Source organism: Lepisma saccharinum, chromosome 2, assembly GCF_977018435.1.
Source record: "Lepisma saccharinum chromosome 2, izLepSacc3.1, whole genome shotgun sequence".
Lineage (NCBI taxonomy): Eukaryota > Metazoa > Arthropoda > Insecta > Zygentoma > Lepismatidae > Lepisma > Lepisma saccharinum.
Window position 1 is genome coordinate 188,455,878 of NC_139230.1, and position 25,236 is coordinate 188,481,113.

Sequence of the window (25,236 nt, forward strand, 5' to 3'; positions counted from 1 at the left end):
CCACCCCTTGCTACACCCCTGCCTCTCAATGCCTTGGATTGTCTCGAAAGTGAATATTCTTTACGTTGCTAAACTAACATTTCCCCCCTAGGATAGTGAAATGATCCACATTAATGAAGCGACTGAAGAATGCGACGTATGTTTACGTTAATTTTAAGCGTTTTTCTACGTCGTAGGTTAATCGTTAATGAGCATTAATGGTGGAATCCGAATGAACACGATGATATATTCATTCCTCACCCAGGATTCAAAAGTAGGGCTTCTGGCTTCGTAGCCACTTCTTCATGGAGGCTGGAAGGTAAGTAATGAATACATTTGATTAGATGATTTTTAGCGTCGCTTTTTTCATTTTTGGCTAATCCAAACGACGAGGATGAGTAATAATATGATGAAATTGATGAAGGGCACCGTCAAGGGAACACCATGCCATGTTCCTCCACCGCGTGTCGAACCCGCGACCCCTAGATACATCAGAGCGTTGTGTGTATCATTCATGTATCCTTCACTACGGCAGAGATCGAGAATGTGTGGAGCCATATCATTTGCTCGAATGGTGTCACGGCAGACTGCCATACACAGGGGAGAACTTTACCTTTTGTAGCAGTCGCCACATATATTTTGATGGCATAAAATCTTCGCTGTCCCTTCAAGTACAGTTGCTTCTGTAACTTTGTAAATATTGTTATATAAAGACCACACTGAGGGAAGGAATACGCTATCTTTCACTAAACCTGAATACTGTGTGACCATTTACTTCATTGCATTATTAATTATAAAATTCAATCAAATACACGGCTATAAATTATCAGGTTTAGAAACGGGAAGAGTATTTATGTCGTTTACATTTTATTTTGCCATCTAGAAAGTAATGTTTACTACAGTGGATTTAATATTTTCGTTAAGGTCATAGAAGGCAAATATGTTGTTTTCAGGCATTATATAAAAAATTAAATCGATGTCTTCAACTCGAGCTTTTTCCCTCAAAGTTTTCTGGTAGGGAACATTATCAAATGTACATGTCATTGTTCTCTCGGTTGTTTTATGCATAAGATGGCGCAGTGGTAGCGTCGTTGCCTTGTAATCAAGGGATCCCGGGTTCGATAACCGGTGGAAGCTCATAGTGGTTCGGATCCCACTTTAAACTGTGGGTCCAGTCCCGATTAGCCTTATTGTGCATAAAGTGGACTTAAAACACCAAATCAATCAATCAATTATGTATAAGCGAATATCTCTGCGTAAGCATTTGTATGTTATCTTTTTACATTTGAACTATGAAGACACACACGCAAACCGAAGTGACGAGCAGGACACAGTTCCTACTTTGTGAAAATAACGCAATGGAGAGATCAAGCGTAAGATACCGTGACAACAGACACAGGGGGAAAATGCGCGGTGAACTTACTACAAGCAGGGAAGCGAATGTTTTGCCCCTGCGACGTTTTGGGGTAAAGACTTTCCCCTCTCGTTTAGTCGCACGTTAAACAGAGTGAGCGAGTACAGAAGACGTCAAATACGTGTTCATGCAACGTCGCAAAAAGGCATCGCAGCTCTCTGTCCACGGTTTCGGCGCGGCTGCAGAGGCGAGAGTGAAAACTTCGCTTCACTTATCAGTGTTGCCAAACACGACTGTTAAAAAAAGAACTGCATTGAAATTAAATGTAGTTAAGGATTGCAATCAAGCCGTTAACTTTGAGAAGTATAAACGTTTGTCTTCGTGTTCTACGAATAGGGATCCTATGTTCGAATACCGTACGAGTCTTGGGATGCTTTCAGACCGAAGCGAGAAGCGACACGTGTCACTTGGAAACAAACACTCAATAATATATGCTATGCTGCACGGGTAGTGTTACTTCAGTGAGAAACCCCTCGTTGCTCGTCGCTTCGTCCCAATGGAACTTTCGTACCGAAGCGATAAATGGCTTTGGAAACAAAAATTCTTAAATAAATAAAACTTTCTAACAAATGTGATATGACAAACTACACGTGCCACTTGCATGTTTCACGCACTGGGGGCGTTATCGTGTTGCTTCGGTCTGGTGGTCATGCCTACGCATTGATTGCTTTCTTGCAGAGAGATTTTAAACCGAAACGACAGGCAACAAGTAGCAAACGACGGCTGCAAATGACACTGAAGTTCATACCGAAGTGACAAGCGAAAAGAAAGACAAGCCACTTCAGTCTTCAAGTAAGCATTCACTGTTAAAGCCCGAACACCAGACCTAGGCGACCCAATTGAGGATATTGACAAACGGAAGTAACAGGCGAGACTTGCTTCTTCGTTTCGAAACGTGTCGCTTCTCGGCTTCCGCTTCTGAAAGTCATGGATGTCATGCAGCGTGTCGCCTTGGTCTGTTAGAGCATTTGAGAAAAACGCTTGCTTGTAGACAGAGGTATCGTGTCACTTGTCACTTCGATATGAACACCCCCTCCCTTTTGCCGGATCGCTTGTCGCCTTGGTCAGAAATCTCCATTCTTATCCTCATCATGGCCGAAAGGAGACAAGTAACGAGTTTCTACTGATAACATCTGATAACTCTACTCTTTGTTTCCTGGTAATGGAAGAAAATGAGCTTTACAAATGGATTTCTGTTTACCAGTATTATAGTAAAACCCAACTAATAATTTGTTATAGGCACATATAGAAGGGTCACATTTGGAGGAATAAATTCTATTGTAGCATTTTGTTTGATTGCAGGATTAACGCCGACCCCCGTGGTGGAGTGGTTAACAGATCGCGCTATGACACCAGGGTTCCCGAGTTCGAATACCGGTCTGGGCATGGATGTTGTGGGAGTCGATTCATCAATTTCATGATATCATCAGTCATCCCCATCTTTGTAAATTAGCCATCAGTGGTACAAAAAGCGAAGTAAAACAAAACAAATCAATTACAATTACACTTGGAGGGTTAGAAGATAATAGAAAAACAGATCTGGTTCCAAAGTTTTAAGTTGGCAACATTGACAGCTCGGAAGCAACAAGACGGCCAGGCGAGAGGGGAACCCCGTCGGCATTTGCACGTACCTTTCCTCGCCTCTCAACCCCCTGGGATGTTCGGTACCAATACATGCGAAATAGATCCCAGATTTTACACCCCCCCACTTCCTGGTCCCAAGAGATGCGATTAAACCCCACACTTTTGCACAGACGTGAAGCTTCCAGAGCTGGCAGAGTTTAACACACACGTTAACACACAAATCGAACAAATAGCGACTTTTTGGTACCTTCGAAATACTTCGCGTACATGTCGAAAGGGGTCTCAGGAGTCTCGCAATGGCCTTCTCGCTGTTGGGACCGGCAAAAAGTCCCAACAATTTTTTTGGTCCCATTAAGAAAGGTGTTTAAACATACGCTGGTTCCCACAAGAATATATCTGCGTACTCACACACACCCACACCCACCCACACCCACCCACACACACACACACACACACACACACACACCCACACCCACCCACACACACACACACACACACACACACACACTTAGATGTTTTCAATGCGGTCCGTGCTTAGGCTATATAAAGAGCTTTTGCATCACATATCAGTTAGTATTGTGAGAGTTGTTGAAGAGTAAGGGTGTGTTGTTGCATTGCTCCTCATACAGGTCTGATATTTGACTCTTCTTGCTTGTTTGTTGTAATCCACTCATATTTGGAGTCAGGTTTATATCTGCCCCAGTTTGTTATACATGACACATGGTATTAGGTCATTGTTTTTTCTAGGACATGCCTGTGTAGACATGCATTTGTGCTAGGACAGTGATTCTGTACTTATTTTGCCTTTGTGCATGTAGGCTATCAGCTTTACAACCTGTCATAGGTTTATTAAGTATAGAGTTTTGATTTGAACCCCAAGAAATGTTATATAAATACCAAAGCCAAAAATATTAACACACATACACACACACACACTAAGTATACAAAGCACACTGCTGAACCCAACTGATATTTTTTATTAAGCATAGAATTTTGATTTGAATCCCAAGAAATTTTATATAATAAACCAACAACAAAAATGCCAAATCAAAAACATTGTAATCAATGCAATAAGAATATATCCAGCCCCAATTGGGCCAAACATCAAAAGATTTGTAATCCAGACAAATATAGAACACCCACAAAAATATGTCCAAAATGCCATAGAAAATATAGTCTGGAATATTTCACATATAAACATATGGGTACTTGTTCTGCACAGTCATCAACATTGCCCCCACAACCATCTACATCTGGTCTGAAAAGGAAGCATGAAACACCTGTAATGCTAGACCGGCAAAGCAGCCACGCTATGAACCCATCCATAGCAGTTTTAATGGCCAACTTAGGGATCACCGGTTTGTATCAGAGCCAAGATGTGATATTAAGAATTTTTTGAACAGTATAAATCCTGATGTGCAGGCAATTCTAAATGCACAAAATGGCTCTTATAAGCTGTCCCTCAAATTGTTTACACAATATAAGAAACCAAATGGCACAAAATTTACACAGCCCCACATAACAGAAACTGTAGCTGTATATTCAAATGCAAATTCAGACAAAATAATAAGCAGTTTGATAGATCAATTGAATATTAAAACACTCTGAATTTGCAGCAAAAGAATCAGGATGGAGCCTATGCGGATCTCCACACAAGTTATATGTTAATATTTCTGAATTCAGCCCATTACAAGGATCTACATATCTGCCATTACCTGCCAATATTAAAAACAAAAGAGCCGTGGTTAACATAGAAAATAATGATGAGAAATGCTTTCTGTGGTGTATTTTAGCTGCTTTGTATCCAGTTTTAAGGGATCCAGAAAGAATAAGTTATTATAAACAACATGAAAATGATTTTGATGAAGCAATGGAGGGCTTAAAATATCCAATGTCAGTTCAGAATATTGATAAATTTGAAAAAAGGCCAGGGATATCAATGGTAAACAATTATCTATTAATGTTTTTATTTGTTCTACTGGCCGTGGCAATTGCTTGATAGCACCTCTCAGAATCAGTACACTTGATGATGATTCTGCTGTTCCGATTGATCTGCTCTTAATTGAAGGGGATGACACATATCATTACACTCTGATACACAGTCTTGAAGCTTTAGTCAGAAAACAACAAGGCAAATCCAATACAATATTCAAGTTGTGCAGAAGATGTTTGACTGTATTTGATGGTAAAAAAATATTAAATGGGGTTCGTGAAAGGAATGCAGAAATTGCTAAAAACAAGTTAATTGAGCATCTGAAATACTGTGGCAACCATAAACCTGTTCATATGGTGATGCCTAATCCAAATGAAAATGCCAAATTCAAAAAAATTGAAGCCTTGTTGGAACACCCAGCATATATAGTCTGTGATTTTGAATCAAATCTCAAACCCCTTGCATTCTGCAGCCCAGATCCTGATGAATCTTCAATTACATCATACCAGTTACATGAACCTTCTAGTTTTTATTATGTTGTTGTACAGGATGGTGTGGTTAGTAAAGAATATTTATACATGGGAGCAGATGCCATCAAAGAATTTGCACATAGAATAGAAAATGAATGCCATAACATAGCATCTAATGTCTTATTAAAATCAAAACCCATGTTGCCTTTAACAGAGAAACAGATTGAAGATTTCAACAATGCAGAAAAATGCCCGGTATGTGATTGTGAATTTTCAGATACAAATATCAAGGTGAAACACCATTCTCATACAGATGGTAAATTCTTAATGGCCCTGTGTAATAGCTGTAATATTAAGATCCAGAGACCAAAATTTGTCCCTGTATTTTGCCATGGTGCATCCAATTATGATTTTCATCATCTGATCAGGTACAAGGGGTTTGACAAGCAGAATTTAAATATTTTAGCAGAAAATGATGAGAAATATATTGCTATTAGCAAAATAATTAAAGTTAATGGTGTTCCTATTCACTTAAGATTTCTTGATTCCTACAGAATTCTGTCTGCTAGCCTGGCTACACTGGCCAATCAATTATCTGATGATCAATTCAAAATCACATGTGCTTTGTTTCCAAATCAGGACCTGAAATTAATTAGGCGGAAGGGTGTATATCCATATGATTATGTTACAGATTTTTCTAAATTTGATGAGTGTGCTCTGCCACCACAACAAAAGTTCTACAGCAAACTCAGAGGATCTGGGATCACTGATGAAGATTATCACCATGCCCAGTTGATGTGGAACAATTTAAAATGCCAGACATTTGGTGATTATCACAAGGCATATTTAAAACTTGATGTCACTCTCTTAGCCGATATACTGCAGGCATTTAAAAATCTTCCATGAAAAATTATAAGCTGGATCCAATGTATTTCTACAGTGCCCCAGGCCTAGCATGGTCTGCAATGTTTTTGAACACTAAAATGCAGTTGGATCTGATCCAAGATCAAGATATGTATCTGTTTATGGAACAATGTATACGAGGAGGCATGGTGCAATGTTCTCAGAGATATGCCAGAGCAAATAACAAGTATATTCTCAATTATGATCCAGCACTGCCATCAAATTATATACTGTATGTGGATGCAAACAGCCTGTATGGTTATGCTATGATGGATAAACTGCCATATGCAGGGCTTGAGTGGGTTGAAGATTTCAATATTAAAGATCTTCAGGATTTTGATGACAGTAACTATGGCCTGTTCTTAGAGGTTGATCTGACAATTCCTGATGATTTACACAAGACATTTTCTGATCTGCCCCCAATTCCTGAGGTTGAGTGTTCACCTGGCTCTAAACAGAAGAAACTGATGATGACTCTAGAGCCAAAACAGGATTATGTCATATATTACAAAAACCTCCAGTTCCTGATGCATCATGGTGTTCAAGTGACCAAAGTTGGCAAAGTTTTGAATTTCAGGCACTCAAGATGGTTGAAGCCATATATTGATACAAACACAGAGCTTCGAACATCTGCAATGAGCCAATTTGATAAATCTTTGTTTAAATTGATGGTAAATTCAGTGTATGTCAAAACCATAGAAAATGTCAGAAAACATTCTGATGTTAAAATAATTACTGACCCCAGCCTGAGCAAAAAATTGATTGCAAAGCCTAATTTCAATTATAGAAAAATTTATGATGAAAATATGGCACTCTTCAACATGAAAAAAACAAAGATTAAGTTTGATAAGCCTATTTATGTAGGGGCTGTGATATTGGAATTGGCCAAATTCCACATGTTAAAATTATATTATGATGTGCTGAAACCTTTTTATGGTGATTGTGTAAAACTGATGTACATGGACACAGATAATTTTATTCTTGATATTCAAACAGAAGATGTTTATCAAGATATAGCACAGCCTGCATTGCTTGAATATTTTGATACCAGTGAACATAGAAATATTCAACCCCACAACAAAAAGGTGCCTGGCAAGTTAAAAGATGAGACACTTGGTGATGTTATTGTGACATTTGCTGGGTTAAGGGCCAAGATGTACTGCTTTGAAACATGTAGTGGTGCTGTTGCAAAAAAAGCCAAGGGCATTGGCAGAGTAACTGTTGACAAAGAGCTCCAATTTGAAGATTATGAAGATTGTCTCAAATCACAGAGTTCAATCAGAACATCAGAAAATAGAATTCAGAGTAAAAATCACTTGTTGACTAGCAATATTGTAAGAAAAATAGCTCTGGACCCACATGATGATAAGAAATGTATTTTGTCATGTGGCATACATACTCTACCATGGGGTCATTGTGATTTGAAAAATGGGAATCAATGCCCAATTACAGAGCATGATTTGAAATAAATAAACATGCCTATGAACTTATTTGGGTTCAAAAAACAGGCTATTATGGACCTGCCAACACCATCACCCTCTTCTGATATAATATCTAAACTAAGTGCTTTGTTAATTATTCATCTGAACAGCATACTTACAGATGTTGATGATAAAACAGGTAAAATATTGTACATATTTAACAATAATTTAAATCATTACCAATTACCTGTAGGTGGTCAATTACAATTTATTACAACCCCCGAGGGTAATGTCAAGATTTCAATAGGGAGAAATATTTATAGAATTAAGCACTCAAACATGATTTCTGGCACTGTATATACTGTTTCTGCTGGTGACTGTTTATATATTGAGGTCCCGGGACACTATGACAAGCTTATACCTTTTTTTTATAGAATTAAGAATTAGATATTCAATAATAAATAACCACTAAATCAAAAATGCCTAATGATATATTTGGCCATACAAGGCATGAAGATCACAGTGATGAGATTCTGATGCTTGATGTCAGAGTCAAAAAATTAAGAAGTGATTTACAAGCTTTACAAACCACACTCAATGCCAGTCTTCAACTAGAAATTACAAATTTACAATCACAATGCATGGACCCTCTTCTTAGAATTGACTCAGAACTCAAAGTGCTGCTTCAAAAATATACTGACTTGGCTACATTAGATAATTTTCAAAATTTAGAGGAAGCTGTAGCAGCTCTTCAAGCCAAATTTAAGACTCAGGCCACCAACTCTGAGCAATTGAAACAACAATTGGAAGAGCAGATAAATAATGTTAAGGCACAGCTCCAAACAATTGTCAAAAGCATAAAGTCACAAGAAGATTTTGATCTAGTGATTTCCACTCTAAAAGAACAGATTCAATCACTGGAGATTCCTAATCTGGGCCCTCTAAACAATGCCATAGCCGAGGTTAAAGAAAAAATTGAGACACTTGAAAATTTTATGAACAACTTGCCATCTTCTGATGCTTTGAGTGCAATAACTCGGAGTGTTGCCAACATTAAGCTGCAACTTGAAACATAGGAAGATTTTGGAAAAATTCAAAGTACCATAACCCATCTTGAGGGTACAATGGCAGCAGTGCAAAGTGATTTGACAAATGTACAAGAATCACTAGAATCCCGCCTGCCTGGTATTGTAGATACCCTTATCAGTGTCCAGCAACAGATCACAAAACTTGAAAACCTCAACACTGAATCTGAGCTATCTCATTTTCATCACTTGATCGATGATATCCAAACAAAACTTGAAATTTTACAACAATCAACACCTACTCAGGCAGATATAGCCCTGCTTCAAGATGCTATGCGTGGTGTGGTTGATGCTTCTGAATTAAATGATGTGAAATTGGCACTTGAATCTTTGCAGAATACTGTATCAAATCTGCCTACATCACAGGAACTTAAAAATATAAAGAGGGCAGTGAATCGCATATTGAAATCAGAAGATATCAAGAATATCCAGACAGAGATAAAACAACTTACTCAGACAGTGGCCACTCTACCAACCAATCAACATATTAATGAACTGCATGCCCTGTTTGAGGATATCAGAAGACAAGTCCATGATCTTACTGCTCAAAATTCAAAATTGGCAGTTGTTGAAAATTTACAGCAAATTGTAGCTAATATCAAGCAACAGCTAGGGACCATGGAATCCAATCAAGCAAATGCTCTGTCTGTTTTTGCCACCCAGCTACAAGAGATTGTGCAACAATACAAGAAACTTGTTGTGGACATAAAGATCAAGCCAGGCCATGATGATGTTGTTAGGACTATCAATGAGGACCTTGAATCTGTAACAAGTAGATTGCTTACAGCAGAAAAAGAAATAACTGGCATAATCGAGAATCCTAAACATACAGTAATTCTTGAATTGTACAGTATCCCCAACAAAGAATATGATTCACCATTTACACCAGGTGGCAAAATATATATGCTGTCCCCTGCACAATTTTATTACCAGTTTTTTGTTGGGGGCACACTTAGACCAATCAAGATCAAATATTGGCTTCAACCACAGGCACACCACTACCCTACCTTATCAATAACAAATGCTGATAACAAAGCAAAAATCACCAGTGTAGAGTTAGAGGATTTTACAGACCCCAATACATTAGAAACATCTTATGCTGAAGATGATGGCTCTCTGGAATTTAATATACAAATAGGAGACAAACTGTATTTAGAAAATCCTGTAGTATCAGCTGCTGAACACCCCATAGTTGCAATATTCTTGTTTACATACCATGTCTAGACAAATTATTGTTGATGAATTACACAGACAAGCCAGACATAATTATAAGAGATTGCCAGTGGTTACAAAGGGCATAGATGATTTATGGCAGTGTGACTTGGTTGAGATGGCAAGTGGACAGCTGAAAAACTTAGACAAGATCAACAAGGGCTACAAGTATCTACTCACTGTCATAGATACATTTTCAAAATTTGCCTGGGCTGTGCCACTCAAATCCAAGACTGGAGCATGTGTTACAGAAGCCTTCAGGACAATCATCAATCAGAGTGGAAGATCACCGCGCTATTTGCAAACATATAATGGCAAAGAATTCTATAATTCTGTGTTCCAACAATTTATTAAAAGCCAGTCAATACAACATTACTCGAGTTACAGTGATCTCAAGGCCTCAATTGTAGAAAGATTCAACAAAACCCTAAAAAATCATATGTATAAACAATTTACACTTCAAGGTAATTATAAATGGCTTAATATTCTTCCAGAACTTCTACATAAATATAACAACTCGGTCCATTCCACAATCAACATGAAACCCTCTGAAGTAACTTCATCTGATGAGCAAAAATTGATCAGTACTGTTTATTATCCTAGATACCAGCCAACAACAAGAAAAGCCAAATACAAGGTGGGTGATCAAGTAAGAATCAGCAAATATAAGCACTTATTCGAAAGAGGCTTTACAAGAAACTGGAGCACTGAATTATTTACAGTGGTTCAAGTTAAACCTGGGACCCTTAACACATATATAATAAAATATCACCGAGGAGAAATTCTCAAAGGCAGATTCTATGAAGAAGAACTCAGCAAAACTAAGCAGCCTGACACATATCTCATAGAAAAAATCATTTGCAGAAAAGGCAACAGGATACTGGTGAAATGGCTAGGACTCCCAGAACACAGCTGGATCGATGCAGACAAAGTGATACTATGAGCACCTAGGATGTTATAAAGAGGCTGCCAGAGCCTGAACAGCAGAATAAGAGAAATGGAATGCTGCTGCCTGATAATATTAGATGTCTTATTGTTGGGCCATCGGCATGTGGTAAAACTACACTAATGATTGATAATTTTTTATTGGCACCCAACTGGTTAGACTGGAAAAACAGGCACTTGTATGTCTTCTCTAAGAGCTTGGAACAATTAAAATATCAGCAACTGATGAAGCTATATGATGGATTGGATATTGCCACTTTTGAATCAGATGTTAAGCCACTCCATGAATGTCTTGATAACTCTGTTGTTGTGTTTGATGACATTATACTGGATAATCAAAACAAGGTTAGAAATTTTTTTACAAAGGGGCGGCACAAAAACATTGATTGCTTCTACCTGGCACAGACTTTTTCTAAAATACCCAAGCAGCTGATCCGAGACAACAGCAATTTTATATGTGTGTTTCATCAAGATCATACCAACCTCAAACACATACATGATGAATATGTAGGTGGTGACTTGAGCTACAATGATTTTTCCAAGTTTTGCAGTAGGTGCTGGAACCAGGACAGCTATGGGTTTGTCACAATTGATATGACAAGGAAACCTAATAGTGGTAAATATAGAAATAAAATCAACAATTTTCTAGACATTGAAACATATATAAATAACCATGAAAAGGCCAATTATTGATGATCTTAAATTAAGAGATTATCTTGTAAAAAGATTTAAGGGATGGAAATCAGAGAAGCGAGGAATCTATGAACAACACAAGCAAACAGAACAGCCTATTATTGATGCTATTAGTGAACTAGGTAAAAATATCAAAACTGTCACAGAGCAAAATCAAAATTTGATCACAGAGCTTGTACCTGTAGCTGCAAGGAACATATTACATTATCCAATCACCCCACTTTCTAGTATTCATACACCTAGTCCTGTTGGTCCTCGAAGAATTGAAGCTACTCAGGATCCTATTGAATTGGGTCTTCTTGCTCAAAAATATTTAAGCACACCTAAAGACAACAAGGATGAGGTCTTTGGCTTATATGCTGACACAGAGCGTGATGGTAGCATCATACATAGAATTGGCAATTTTAGAGTAACATTTATGGGAGATGATCTGATTGTATATTCAGAATCTCATCTTGGAGAAAAAGGTGGTTTTGTTAAATATCCTGGCACACCTGGATTGTGGGAACTGATGACTAGGAAAAGGCCTGGCAGCTATACAGATCAAGATTATGAGCATTACAAAGAAATATTAATAAAATCAGATGCTCTATACCAGAACAATGATCCTACACAAAAAAGAGTCAAGTCTAGCAGTGGAGCAAAATACAACAACTTAATCAAGCCCATATGGTCACAGATCAAGACAGGTAGTGGAATCAAACAATACAACACCCTGCCTAAAGAATTTGTGTGGGTTGATGATGTCAGGAAACTTGTAGATAGGTTGCTGGTCATAGCTGTGGAAGAAAATGCTGGCAACCACAATTTTTACAATGAAAAGGTTGGAATTATGGACATGATAAGCACAAAATTGTCTAATTTTATAGTGAATGACACTAAGGGGATTGGATATCTTATAAAAATTATTAATACTCTACCACCTAAATTTTGGAATGTCTCTGAGGGTCGGGGGCTGGTTAATGACATCATAAACAAGCTGCCATTTGAACTACATATTCCAGGCTATCAGTATTGTGGTCCAGGCACAAAATTAGACCATAGATTAAACAGAGGTGATCCTGGTGTTTATCCCCTAGATGCTGCTTGTAGAGACCATGACATAGCATACAACACACATACTGATCTTGACAAGAGACATGTTGCAGACAAGAAATTAGAAGAGGCTGCATTTGGTAGATTTGTAAGCAAAGATGCTTCTTTAAGTGAAAAAATAGCAGCATTGGGGACCACCATAGCTATGAACACCAAACAAAAACTAGGGTGGGGGTTGTGAATATATATATAATAAACCTACAATGAAGGCCAAGGGTGTTATGTATCAGATACCTTATGCAGGTCTTAAATCTCTTAAAACTATTGATAGTCTTTTAACCAAAAAGCAGCGCAAGAAAAAAAGCTCTTGTCTTGCCAAGGGCCATGGTATGAAATTTTTGCTTAGTACCCCCCAATTAAAAAAATTACAGCAATCTAGAAAAAAATCACATGTGGGTGGCTTCATATTTACTATCCCGGCCATCTTAGCAGCTTTGGGGGCTGTTGGGAGCTTGGCTGGGGGATCAGCTGCCATAGCAAAAACAGTAATAGATGCCAAGAAGTATAAGGCAGAATTAGATGAAATGAAGCGCCATAATCTGGCCATGGAGAAACAAGGCAAAGGTGTTAAGAGAGCCATGAATAAGTTTAAAAAAAAACAAGAGCCGCTTACAAACCAAGATATTGAAGCTTTAATCAAGCCACTGGGCATCAAAATTTTAGAGGTGTGTACATGTCTGATTCTTTACCAGAACAACCACTCAATAAAGAGTGTGGCATAGTTAATTTGGATAAGTACAAAAATCAGGGCACTCACTGGATCTGTTATCTTAAATATTTAAAAGATGAGGCATTTGTGTTTGATTCATTTGGAGGTGTTCCACCTGAAAATTTAGTAAAATATCTAAAATCAACTAATCTTTATTACAATAATGCCCGTGTTCAAAATTTCAAAGATGTTAATTGTGGACATCTGTGTTTATCTGTTCTTAGATATATGTCTCAAATAAATAAACCATCAATTGAAGATTTTCAAAAGGCCCTGTGGTATTTAAAACATCATGGGGGTATTCCATCTCACCAGCCAAAATTCAATATTGAAGCTCAGATTACATGATGATATAGTGTATCCCAAAACAATAGCTCTCAGAGCATTTTATGGCATGTACTTGATCCCTAATATTACACACCACAACAACACAATTGCAGTTGGTAATCAAAAAATTGTCATCACTCCAGGGCAATATAATCTATCTACTCTAAATGCTCAGTTACACAGAGGTATAGTATTAACTCAAAATTCTGTCACTCACAGAGTAGAGATTGTATCTGCTACAGAAACAGTGGATCTGGGTACTATAGGAGAGCTGTTAGGCTTTGAGAACAACACAAAACTTGAACCAGCCATCAAACACACTGCTATTAATATACCTAAATTCTTAGCCATAGAGACTCTAAATATTCACTGTAATGTGGCCGAGGGTATAATCACCAAATCAAATGGCATAGGCACTCACAAACAAACTGGAATCATTGCAACATTTAAACCTAATTCTGAATTTATGGAGCTCATCATCTACACTCCATCCCCAACATTATATTTTCCTGTGTGCCATAATAGAATAGATAATATTGAATTGATGGTCACTAATGAAAAAGAAGAATTAGTTGATTTTGCTGGAGCCACAACAACTGCAATCATAGAAATTAATATTTAAATAAAAATACATACAAAAAAATGGAAAATATTGAGAGTTATGAGCTACAATCATTCCCCCCAAACAGGAGGACCTTTGCAAATTTAAATCAGCCCAACACAGAGATTGAGGTTGATCTTGATGTAGGGGATGGCTTTATACACCCCCACAGAGCAGATCTATACATCAAATTTGATGTTGTAAAGCTCGATGGTACAGATTATCCGGCAAATTCAAATATAAGATTGGTAGACAATTTTGTGCCACATCTGTTCTCTGAAATTGAGATCAGAAAACATGGTGTTGTTATAAACAGAGTAGATTACCCCGGCATTACCTCCACAGCTTTGGCCACACTAAAATTATCCAAAACCAAGGCATCATACTACAAAATAGGTGGATTTGAGGCTGGTGATAAAATAATATCTAAGAGTCACACAGTGCTGTTCCCCATGCGCCTGTTGCCAGGATTCTTCTCAGATTACAAATATATTATGTGGAAGGGTGGTTTAAGAATCACATTTAGAAGAGCTGCCAATGATAATAATGCTTTGATGAGGTACAGTACATTAAACTCTACCGGGGAAGCTCTGCCTAATACCCTACCTGATGAGGGCAAGTGCCTAATTCAGACTATGGAGCTAAGAATCCCGGTTGTTGAATATGAGGCCAGTTATGCTCTTAAATACAAAGCTGATATCCTAAAAAATCCACAGGTGCCTTTACAATTTTATACATATCAATGTGTGCAGAAGCCTGCCACTCGTACCTATTATGAGTTTGATGCTACAAATTCATTCTCCAGTATACAATATGACATGCCAGATTTTGTGGTGGTACTGTTTCAGACTGGAAGAAACAATAATCAGGAAAAAAATTCAAGTAAGTTTGATAGCTGCAACATCAAGAACATATATCTTAAAAATGGCAGAAATGAGGTGTTTCCTAGAGAAAATTATAATTTAGACATGTCCAAGGATGATTTTCTTAAATTATATGAAGCATTTACAGCATACAAAAGGGTCACTACTGGCAATACTGACATGTATTACACACCAGATGAATTTAAAGCACGGAGGCCCATGTTTGTCATCAACACTTCAAAAAGGAAACAAGTTGTGGTTAATGACAGGACAAACATTAAAATTATCTGTGAATTCCACAATACACTCCCTGATGACACTATATGTAGTGTTATTCTTATAGGTGAAAAATCATATGTTTATGATGTAAGAAATGAGAGAGTCACAGAGCAATTCTAGAAGGCCTCTGCACAATGCATTGTCTTAGTACTAGATATGCAAGTTGGGCCTGGTGTCCAATTGAACTTAAACCAGAAGTAAATATGTGTGGGTGTGGGTGTGTGTGTGGGTGGGTGGGTGTGGGTGGGTGTGGGTGTGTTAATACGTTTGGCTTAGTTTTAAGTGTAGCCAAAAAAAATATCAAGAGGGGCATATTTTTAACAAACTTATGGACAACAATCTCACAGATGTAGCTTTTGTAAGTGTAGGCAAATCAATCTGAGGGGGTCATACTTTCCCGGGAAATTCCCGAGGGCATTTTTACAAAAATCTTGGATTAGACAGAGTACCACACTTGAGCAAAAAACTCATATGGGCATGTTGAGCTAGTTTTAAGTGTAGCCAAATCTGCCTGAGGGGGGTTCATACTTTATCGCGCCAATAATATGGCCTTTCCCACTACTGCTGTGCGGTTTGGAAAACCGCCGCCATCACGACCAACGTTATTCGCATCGGAGAAGAAAACCTTTCCGACAGGAAGTGCTCTCGATGCACCACGTAGCGGAAGGCCTACGACTCGCACCGAAACTTGTGCTGCTGTGGCGGAATCAATTGAACGATCGCCGATGAAGTCAACCCGTAAGTGGTCTGCAGAATTAGGCATCCCGCGATCGACTATGCGAGTTTACATGCGGAAAGACTTGAACGTTTCATGTTTTCGGCCATCCTCAGTGAATGAGTTGAGTGATCGTGACTTGGAGCAACGTGTGCATGCATGTGAAATTCTGCTCGCACGCTTAACGCATGCAAATGATCAAACAAGCGTTATGTTCTCTGACGAGTGTGCGACTTATCGTAGCTCACGAAATCGTAACGTCTTTTCTTGGGCAAAAGACAATCCGCACTTTTATGAGGAAATCGAGTGCAATCCGCCGCATGTTATGATTTGGGCAGGGATAACGGCAGACCATCTGCTTGGACCATTTCTTTGATGGTCCTGTGAACCAGCACAGCTATCTTCACATGATTAACACGTGGTTGCTTCCAGAATTAACGACAAGAGGAATAGCTGACATCGTTACACTTCAACAAGAAGGCGCTCCACCACATTCTGCTGTGAGTGTCCGCAAACAGCTAAATGAACTGTTTCCAAAACGCTGGATTGGACGTGGATCAAGAGAACTTCCAGCACCGTTGCCATGGCCTCCACAATCCCAGACCTCACCACACCGGACAATGCACTAAGGGGCATAATGAAAGAAGACGTTCGTAAACGACGATCAACTGAAAGACGGAGTTCGCGTGGCATTTGAAAGAATCACCCCTGATATGCTGCACACAAGAACATAGCAACGCATCAACCTTTGCATCTAACATGGAGGAGTGCACACTGACGTTGTTGATCAATGAACCTTGAACCTTTGTAACAATGTTAATATGTTATTCACAATAAATGTTAATGTTAACCAGACATTGTTAATTCAAAATAAATGTTGAAATTTAAAAAATATATACTGTTTTGTATTCATAACAATGTTTATCTACATGTCTAACTGTACTATGCTATTAACATGTAAAGGGACTTTTCGCCCACCCTGTATATATTTATAAACACCCCCCCCCCACACACACACTCTTGTCCATAAATTAAGACTCTCGGGACGCATACAGATATTTAATATACACAATATTTACGTATGTGTGGTACAACTGAAAACGTTAACAGAACACAAAAAACTACAATCGCGCCTTAAACTAATGGTCAAAATTGTCAAAAAGCAAATGTAGAGCCTCACAGTGATCGGCACGTCTTGGCACAGAAGCAAATTTGCTTTTTGACAATTTTGACCATTAGTTTAATGCAATATCGTTGTTTCTTTTGTTTTGTTAACGTTTTCAGATGTACCACACATATGTAAATATTGTGCATATTAAATATCTGTATGCGTCTGACATGCCGAGATCCTTAATTTATGGACACCAGAGAGAGAGAGGGAGAAAGAGAGAGAGAGAGAGAGAGTGGGTGTGTGGGTGCTCTTGCAAATGATACCTTATGGGGACAGTCATCAGTTGTGCATCCACTTTGTGGGGACCACACCGATTTGTTGGTTACCAAAATCCGGTCCCCACAAGGAAATCGTTACGAAAATACATTTAGAAGCCTTGGATCACTGCCCTTGAATTTTTTAATTATAACGGAGTTACCTAATAGGAAATACATGCAAGAACCTGATGCATAGCATCATTACGTTGGCAAATTTGTTTTTCACGTGTCCCCACAGGGTGGCAAATTTCAATGCAACGCGTGGGATGAGCGTTAATATTTTTCCCACCAGGTGGCAGAAACATTGCGTCCGCGTTACACACCCACACGCTCTGCTTTTATCGCCCTTGTGGGTACGCACGGGGAAGTGGAGTAAGGGGGGATGTTTCGGGTGGTGGTGCGGTGAGAGGTGGAGCGCATACACACGATTTCATCTTTCCGTGTAGAACTTGTTTGTGCCGGAGAATCACCTCCCGGTCAAAGGCCAAGATATTTACCTTTGTCTGTGGTTGTACGCAGCTCTGGAAAGGGACGAGGAGAGAGTTACGCCCTGCAATGCGTCGCTCAAGCATATCCCACGCATGTTCTATTGGATTGCGATCGGCGGACCTCGCAGGCCACTCTCTTCGCCAGATATCCTCCGATTCCAAATACCATTGACACGTCCCGCTCTATGGGGACGTATATTGTCACCCATAAACAGGAAAGCAGATCCTATTGCAGCCCTCAAGAGACGGACGTATTGTTGGGTAATCACATCCGGGTATATCTGTCCAGTCACAAAACCCCTAGCGAGGACAGGGAGAGATGTACAAGAGCTCAGCATAATGCCAGCCCTCACAAGGATACCAGCAGTAAATGTTGTTCTCTGGTTATATCTACTTCCACGAGTTCTTCATAATATGTTCACACGCCCTCAGTCAGTCTTCAGTGAGGATCTGGGCTTGTCCGAGGAAAAAAATCCACTGGTTGTCAATCAACGAACTATGTAACACTTAACTCTGAAATCTTAATAAAACTGGAAATTTGGATTGAGGCGCGAGTGCCCTCCTTGCCTCCAAGTTACTTCTTATGACCTCACCTGTCTCTCGTTTCAACCACGTTAACCACAGAAGCATTCCCCCAACAATTATTGCAATAATCGAAACGAGACGAGAACAGGAACTTAGACAGACCTCTGGAAATCGAGGAGAGACTGAGACTTAGTGTTCGAGGGTTTGTAATTCAGGCCAACAGAAAGAAATTCAGGACAAAGGAAGAAAACATAGAAAAGGGGAATCTCCTAACTTCCACCCTGCTTTTTACATGAACAGTGACGCCCTTCCCCACCACCTGCTTCTGTCTGTCCCTGCCTACTCTCATCTTAAGTGGTTATGAGTGCATAATATTTGTACAGAAAATGCATACATATGTTGTTGTGTTTTAATACTGGTAAAATACATGTCACTGGTTTCATGCTAACCCTCAGTGACATTCGAGCCTCCCCGATGGCGAGTGGTATCGTCGTTGCCTTGTAATTAAAGTATCCCGGGTTTCGATTCCCGGTGGAAGCACTTAGTGGTTCTGATCCCACTTTAAACTGTAGGTCCAGTCCCAATTAGCCTTACTGTGCATAAAGTGGACTTTTAAACACCAACTCACTCACTCAGTGACATTCAAATCCTTAATCAAAGAATGTGTTCAAATAACTCCAACGGATTGTATTTCAGGCAAAATAAATTCCGTCTTATCAAAGATATACGCATAGAACGGAATGCACACATTAATTCTGATTGTATAATCTGCAAACAATATAGCATAACGATAAAATTTTTCAATCAAACTACAAGTCACAAATTGAAATGACATTTCTATTAAAATTATTTGCATGTGCCGATACATCCGTATACTAATTTGATCTCGAAGACGATAAACAGAATCTTTGGAATATTTTGAATTATCTAACTGCATAGGTTTTATATTCATTATTATTATTATTATTATTATTATTATGAAAGAACCATGTGGTTCCTTGTTCAAAAAGATTAACAGCAACAGGATCTTTATATCTAAAGGAGAAAATAAAGAGCTATTAGTTATTATGCTTTAAGTTATTTTGGGGCTCTTTATTATAATTAACCCTCAATTTCCTAACACTGAGAATGTGGATATACAATTATTTTCTTTTCGATTTTGTAAAACTAATAAGAGATCAATGCATTTTAATCTCCTTGCTTTTTAATCCAAAATTATTTTTTTTTTAATATTTTGAACTTTACAGCTAGGGATGGAGATCGTAAATTAAAATTAAATGATATTCTATTTTGCCATCTATTTTTTAATTGAATAATTAATTTATATCAATGTTCTCAATATTAAAGGTTATACATGCTTGAGTTGTTTGTTTGAATTGTTTAGTTCACTTCGTGCAAAATAGGCTAATCGGGACTGAATCTACAGTGGGTGGGATGCGAACCATTGTGCAATGTGCCTCCATCGGGTAACGAACCCTGGAACGCTTGATCAAAAGGCGACGGCGTCACACAAGCACGAAAGCAAAATTTTATACTCACATTTAATGTGTGTGTACTGTCCATCCTTCTAATATAATATATTATTCTCTACATTTAATTAAGTTTTCGCAATTTCTTAATTATATTAATTAATCGCGTCGACGATAATAAATAATGAATTGATGAAATCGATTAGAGAATAATCACAGTGACATGCCTATATGCTGCGCGGCCCTTCTCCTCAGATTCCATAGACAGAGTATATATTTTGGGGTTATCCGCCCAGTGTCTCGCATTTAATAATAACATAACAATAGGTAAATTAATTATTATTATTGAATGACCAGATAAAGAAGCATGTACTCATTATCTGTTTTTGTGTGTAGTTAAGATCACTAACATTTGGGTAAAAATGACTGCCTTACCAAAAATATTAATTTCAATTCTTCAAAAGGCATTGCGAAAAGGTTGTTAGGTCCACCTATGAAAAGTAACGCCCCTGATCACTATTTTTGTGTATTATTAGTAATAGTGACACGCATAATTTTTACAGGAGCTGTTCACGGAAAGCTGTAAATTCACAATCCAATCCTTGCTTCTGTGAAAATCAATCAACTTCGTATAATACAACAGCAGCACGTGCTTTGCTTATTAAATTTTGTAATTGTTTAGTCTCTCGGGAGGCTCCCCTTCCCTAAATAAGCCATTGGCCGGCAATTATCTGGGTGCAGGCATAACATTGCATGCTAGTGTAGATCAATTGTTACTAGCATTCAGAGAGGTGTGAAGAGAATTTCGGGCGGTGACTGCTACATTGTGTATGAGGGAGGAGGGGACACAGCAGCCTTACAATGATACAGATTCTAGCTACATGGAGAACAACTGACCAAAAGACCGGTTGAATGCCCAGGATTTTCGAAAGGGAGGGGTTATGTACACTTGTTCTGGTAGTCAACTCTCATTTCGTCATCTTTTCCTACCTTTGATGTCCTTTTTTAGGAATACTGGGCCAAAGGGAGGGGGTTTATAAAAACTACAAACCGCCCCTTGGGCACGCTACTGCAAGAGACCATAAACATATTTAAGACTTACAGTCTAAAAAAAGGCAAGAATATGTGTTAACCACCATTTTTGGACACTGCAAAATCGTCCCAATAGGTCTAATGTTCTATAGTACTCAAAGAAATGGTTGTGCGCTACCATGTATAACTAAATCCATGTGTAAATACTTACTGATCAACTATCACACAACAATTTGTAATTAGAAGTGATTTTCCATTCCTCAGCGACAAATATTAAGTAAGAACGATTGTACAAACAAAAGGAAAGATAATAGTAGACAATTTGCTATGATAATTTTAATTTACTTCATTTTGAACAACGCAAGGTTAAAAAAGAAACAAAAAGAAAGCCAAATAAACGGACGACAACTGATGCCCCAGCATTAATGTAATTTCATTCCTTAATATGAAGCTAGAAATAATTGGAAAAATACTTATGAACATTGTTTACTACTATCTCTGCCATTACATGTACTATTTTGTAACAGTTCGTACTAATAGGGAAAATCTTGTTCATGATTACTACTTACCTGTTGCTAAAAGTAAAAATAATTCAAAGTAACGATCACATTTGACAATTTCCGTGTATGAAATACAAGCAGTCATGTGGTAAGCTAAGTGAGCACGAATATTGTTATAAGGTCATTTCATGTCAAATCAACAGATAAAAAATAATTTTGAACCTTAAGAATTCAGATTTTTTAGATTTTATGATTATACATTGCACCTATCAAGGGGAGAAAAACTGTCAAATTTCAGATTTTTCATACTCTTAGTTTTTGTGTTATTGACTTTCAAAAAAGCAAAATTCCCAAAATTTGACGATATTTTGAAATCTTTAAACAGTTGTAGATCAAAAACCATTTGACCTAGAGAGTTCAATCTGGTGTCATTCTCTTCTGCTTTTAATTAGCTTTAATTTGAAATTCAACCTGGATGTGGTATTAACATTTTGTAATTTTTAAAAAAACTTGAAATGTGTTTTTTATATCTCAAAAACACCATTTTTAATTTTTTTTTAAATAAATGTTTCACTTGAAGGCATCAATTGACTATTTGTGTGCAAAATTTCTTAATGGGATGGCAATGGGTTCCTACGGAAATGAATTTTTTGTATTTTTGTATGCGAAATTTGCTAAATTTTTTGACTTCCATGTTATAACCACAACTATACGCTGAGTGGTTGGTGTTGAAGTCTTCATATTAGTGTATTATATAATTTTTTAAGTACAAATAACATGAATACACCTAAAATTTATAACTTTTAATATCAGGTAAGTAAATGGAAAAATGTACGAGAGGAAGTCATAAAATAATAGGAATATTATTCAAAACTTCATTAAGATTTGTGCACAACGAAAATTTGTATTTCGGCACTCTAAAAGGTTCCTTAGCAACACGCCATAAAGGTGTCGTTACAGTCGAGCAGTATGCGCCTGCGCAGTAGCTAGTACAAAATGGCCGCTGCACTGTTGACTTGCGGCGTAGAAGAGCCACGAAGCGTTATTCGTTTTTTTGAGGTCAGAGGGAGTGAAACCTTCTGAACTCTACAGCAGAATGAAGGTTCAGTACGGAGACAATTGTTTAAGGCAGGGAAAAGTGTACTAAATTAACGGATTCGCTGATTGATCTGCTGTTTCTCTGCCTCAGTTGCCACGCAAACTCGCCTCCCAATCCGATGTCCATCACTGACATTTTGTCTTCCGTCTCTAAATCTTTCCACCCACTCATAAACTCTCGAATCTGTCGGAAAACGATACGTAGGTAATTGAGAATAATAATTTCTTCCCGATCACATGCTCCACCGGAAGTATAGTTCAAACTCGCGCCAAGAGATTCATTAACATTTAGTATTTAATACTTACGTATTTACTTTGTAAGAAAATTCAACTTAAATTCTCATATGGCCTGATATCTAGGGAGCAAATTAGTAAACTTTTGTTTAGGAAATTGGAACTGCGTTGAGGGCGTACTGATGCTGTTCCTCATTTTTCCTGATGGTGCTATGTTCCTCTGTCATTCCATAGAAGCTATTAGTCCTCCCTAGAACGATTGTAAACTGTAACAGTTGTAAGATATCGAAACTATATTAAAAGACTCAAGATGTTTTAGGAACCAACGTACGATCAGTCACGCCCACTGAATGCAGAGAAGATTAAATTTATTAATTCGCTCTCTGGGTGGTGCTACTAACTGTATTTATCATTTTCATGCAATAATTAACACATATGATTGTGGCTGAAATGAAATTCTGTGTGTGAAATATATAATTTTTGGTTTACTTTCATTTTCTGTGGGGGGTGCATGGCCTCCCTTGCCCTTCACTCTTCCAGACGCCCATGAAGTTCGCCCTTTAAAGTAAACAGATGATATTCTTAAATTTGAATTTAAAATCTTGGGTGCGTGAGCATTTTGAACCCGTCACTTGATACGGGATCCAACCCCTTACCTGAACTAAAATGTAACTAATAACATAATTCTAACGTTGGAAGACTAAAATATTCTGACTTAGGTTAACAGAACTAAAATAAACATAACTGTCACGTCGTGTCGTAACTAAAATATTAAAATAATCTCACGAGTTAAAAGCTGAGGCTGTAAAGAGACACTCAGCACATATAAGGAGAAGGCACAGGACAATACACACAAAATTGTACTGGCCATAGTGCCAGTCGCCAGAGCCTCGTTCGTCTGCAAACTGCAGTCCAGGGTGTACTACGTGGAAGTAAGAGTAAACAAATGATTTGTGGTGAGATACATACATGTACAGGGAGGTTATTGCAGCATGCCACCGCAAAAGCGTCGGCCGCTTACCGGCCTTGTCATGCATCAGGTGCCGCCAAATTGCGTAACAGATAGTCCGTAACAGAAACCGCTTGTTTTGTAATGTTTCCACTTTTCACAATTACAGTTACAATTACAACCTTATTTCAGACATCTAATCTTTCTTAGACATCTCTACTTTATCCTCGGTTGACAGAAAGGGAAGACAGCATCGCGGCGCATAAAGCAAACCGAAAGTGTAAAATTATATTTAAAACTAATAATAATAATGATGATCACTAACCTTCTGTGTTATAAATGATGTTGAAAATGACCTCCTTCAACACCAATACATTTCCGGCATCTGCGTATGAAATTCCTCTGAACATCCATAAGCTCCTCAGGTGTGATTCTGGCAATTTCTCTTCTTATATTTTCTTTTAAATCCTCTATTGTACGCGGGTTATTCTGATACACTTTGTTTTTTAATGTTCCCCATAAATAATAATCACAAGGAGTAAGATCGGGGCTACGAGAGGGCCACAACTCAGTACTGATAATTCTGTCCTCAAAAATCTCGGCAATAAAATTAAGTGATTCATAAGCAGTGTGAGCAGTAGCAGAGTCCTGCTGAAAAAATGACTGCTGGCATTCAATGTCCGTTAATTGTTCAAAAAAATGTTGTAGTATGTCTCTTCGATACCTTTCACCATTGATAGTACCTTCATAAAAAATAGGCCCTATTATTCTGTGCGCATTCAAACCACACCACACACCAATTTTTGCAGGATGGAGCGGAACTTCATGCACAAGGTCAGGTTTTTCTGCGCTCCAATAGCGATTGTTTTGTGAAATAACTCGGCCATTCAATTCGAACCAAGCTTCGTCTGAAAATATGATTAATTCTGGATTTACTCTGCCAGCAACAATATTATCCAGCATCCAGTTACAGAATCGAACTCTAGTCGCGTGATCGCGCGGTTGCAATTCATGAACCACTGTAATTTTGTAGGGTTTTAATCTAAGTAATTTAGTGGCATTTCGTGCTGAGGATTTTGAAATGCCTGTTTCCTGAGCAAGCCGACGGAGGGATTTTTTTGGAGTATGTTCAAGTCGTTCACCAATTTCGTCTAGCTTTTCTTCCGTAAGAACACGTCGTCTGGAAACACGTTTCTTAGGTTCAAGAGATCCTGTCTCTCGTAATCTTTTAACGAGGTTGTAAACAGTATGTCTGTCCGGAACAGGATTGCCAGGAAATTTTCTT